Source organism: Hippocampus comes, unplaced genomic scaffold (assembly GCF_001891065.2).
Source record: "Hippocampus comes isolate QL1 unplaced genomic scaffold, H_comes_QL1_v1.1 scaffold42, whole genome shotgun sequence".
Classification (NCBI taxonomy): Eukaryota; Metazoa; Chordata; class Actinopteri; order Syngnathiformes; family Syngnathidae; genus Hippocampus; species Hippocampus comes.
Genome location: NW_017805107.1, coordinates 230,664 through 233,850, shown reverse-complemented (window position 1 = coordinate 233,850; position 3,187 = coordinate 230,664). Strand labels below are relative to the sequence as shown.

The 3,187-nt window shown below is 41.7% G+C and overlaps 1 long non-coding RNA gene across 1 annotated transcript; it reads left to right on the top strand.

Annotated features, from left to right (window-relative positions):
* The first annotated feature begins 1,942 nt into the window (after window positions 1-1,942).
* On the top strand, window positions 1,943-2,911 carry LOC109513161 (uncharacterized). Its single transcript, XR_002167671.1, has 3 exons — window positions 1,943-2,208; window positions 2,508-2,513; window positions 2,901-2,911. It is a non-coding gene; the product is annotated as an uncharacterized LOC109513161 (long non-coding RNA).
* Window positions 2,912-3,187: the final 276 nt, after the last annotated feature.

The following is a 3,187-nucleotide window of genomic DNA, read 5'->3' as shown; positions in this document are numbered from 1 at the left end:
TCAATGCTGGGAGAACAACCACGACGGAAGCGCGGTTAAAATAAAATAACGGACTGACCAACTGAGAATTTGGTTCGGCTTGAAAAAAATGGCGGACTGACGATGACGGATGGGTATCTACTCACCCACTGTACTGACTGTCCTGCCATCAAATGTGGGAAAGGAGAGTCACAGTCAGCCATTTATTCAATGCTGGGAGAACAACCACGACAGAACGCGGAAGCGCGGTTAAAATAAAGTAACGGACCGACCAACTGAGAATTTGGTTCTGCTTGAAAAAAATGGCAGACTGACGATGACGGATGGGTATCTACTCATGGATGATGAATGACAGACTGACAAAAATTTGGTAAAATGCCCACCACTGAGCATCGCTCTTACGTACCTAATCAAGTGTCCAGTGAGTAGATGTTATTTGGTTTCAAATGGCGACGTGATGAAACGTTTTTTCACCTCCCGTGTTCCAGAACTGAGTCAAGTCAGGGGGCTCTGGGTGACCACCTCAACGGGCTTATCTGAATCAGACTTTTTGGAACACTTAAGGCGCATGCACCGGGTTACTTTTGCTGCCAAATACCTCACCCGCATCAGCCATAAAAGCAAAAGACTGCTTTATTTTACCTCTGCGAGGAGCTTTTTATCATGTGTACTTTTTGGCACATGAAATTAAAAAAAAAAAGTGGTAGCAGCACAAGGACGTTGCGGGTGCCAGGTTTCTACACTTTTTTTTTAATGTCAAGTCTTACTTTGCAGTCACCTTATTCGGTGCCTTTAATTACCACATCGTAAAGCCAGGCAGACATTTTCCCTCCAACCCTTCTTTCTCCCAAATGTATTTCGAGAAGACTTTGTTAAGCCGTGAGCCCAAGTAAAGCGAGCGTTAACCCCAGATGGAGGCCTGGAGATGACTTCGTCGCAAGAGCGCGACTCGCAGCAAAGGCAAGTGGCCAACAAAGCAGCCTCCCACTGTTTAATGTCAATACACTCGCAGCCCTTGCACTTGTGTTCTGTAAACAAGGTTAATGCTTCTTTTAATTGGGAATCCCAACACAGAATATGACATTGCTTATTGAGCCAGTTAAAAGTGACGCTTCATAACCAGTCGAGCAAGTTAAAAAAAAAAAAACGCTATTCAGGTGAAATAGGGACCAAGCCGCCCGCGAATGACGACATCCAATGGAAAGTGGGCCCAGTAGGATCCTTGAGTTATCATTTGTAATTTGGCATTCGACACCAACTAAATGATAAAACCAAGTTAATATTTTGGTGGGAGTAATTCAGTAATTCCCAACCAGTGTGCCATGGCACATTAGTGCGCCAAAAAATCTTGTCCAAGTTCACTAATTTGGCCTGAAAATGTTTTTTTTAACTGGAAATATTGCATCTCTGTTTAACTATCTCCCACTGTAGAACTAAGGTGTAAAGGTCAAGGCCCAGGGGCCAGATCCGGCCCACCATGTCATTTAATGTGCCCCCCCGCCCGAAAGAAAATCATGTGCGTCAACTTGCATGATCCTTGCAAAAACCTGTACCAAAATGTGAAATTGTCATGTATATTAAATGATGAGATTTTGCAATCATTTTGTTACCCTGTTTATAGTCACTTGAACAATAATTGGCTATTGTAGTTGACTGATTTCAAAACTAGTAATACATTAAATTTGGTGTGTTCAAGTACAGTGGTACCTCTACTTACGAACGTCTCTTCATACGAAATTTTTAAGTGAAATGCCTCAACAGGAAAATATTGCCTCAAGTTACGAAAGAAATTTCAAGATACGAAAGGTAAAAATACAGTATGTATACTCGCAGCTCCGAGTTTCATGAACGCACCATACTTTTAGATGTTCTGCCATTGGCTATTCCCAGGCGTCCGCGTCATTCGCCTCTCGGGCGTTCCGATAGTTTTACGTAAATGTGAATCCCCAGAAAATATGTTCACCAGTCCGGCGATCGCTCACTCTGCTGATGTTTGCCTTGGACATTTTCGAAGGACTGTTAAAAGCCGACAAACGCAGACGTCCTTTGCTCAGCTCTTTACAAAATGCCAGGCAAAAACAACTTCTGAGAGAGAACATGAACTAAAGAGGGCAAAAAAATGATGAGGACACAGTTAAAAGTTAAATGACCATCATTTTTATTCTTTATTCTTTGTTTTTTACATTATGAACAACTCTCATTAATGTGCAATAATCGAATTGTAACATTGTTACATATTTTGCTGCATTTTTATGCTTTCGAAAAGATTTATGTCTCAATTTTGGGGGGCTTGGAACGGATTAGGACATTTACATGGAAAATGCATCTCTACTTCCAAAATTTTCTAGTTAAGAAATTTCTTCCGGAACTAATTAAGTTCGTAAGTAGATAGAGGTACCACTGTAATAATGCGATGAGACAACATTTGTGTGTTTTCACTGTCGGCTCTCTGAAGGAAGATGTAACTTTAAAGTGGCCTGCGACAAAAATTTGTTTTGACACCCCTGCTATAGACCAATATAATGTAGTATGTCGTAAGGTAGTCGGAGGATTTTAGAAGAAACTTGGACAACACTGCATCTAAACTGCAACAGCACACATTTATAAACAACATTTTCATATCATGGCTGGCATCTCTCTTACGGTACATAAAGTGCTTCTTCGTCCTTAAGTAAAACGTAAAGCCCCTCCATTATCAACCCAAAAGAGGGATTATGGCTAATTGAGCATTGTAGCCAGATAATTGGGCCCGAAGATCTATCCACATGGAGAGAAGAACCCTCATGGTCGCCTTATGGAAAAAAAAAAAAAAGACACAAAGCCAGGGGGTGGAGTAATGCAAGTTAAGGGATTCTCAGCAGCTCTTGTGAGAGCTTGTTTCACATACACGTCTCAAAGTGGAGCTAATAACTTAACGCTAGTGTGTTTTCACTCTTGAGGGGTCTTTCTTCTTGGCACCTCCAACATTCTCCCAGATCCCTTTGCTCAAGGACCCTTGAGGGACTCTGTGGAGTTCGCCAAATTCAACACACAAAGACTTGTGCTCGCTTTATCTTTTTTTTTTTGGTCTCACACACGCACACCGGTGTGACGAAATGCACAACACGCATCCTGGGAACATCCCTGTCATCATTTATACGTACTCACCTTAAATGCCGGAGCTTGAAAAGATTTCACGATATAATTTGAGAGGTATTCTGAGGTTAGT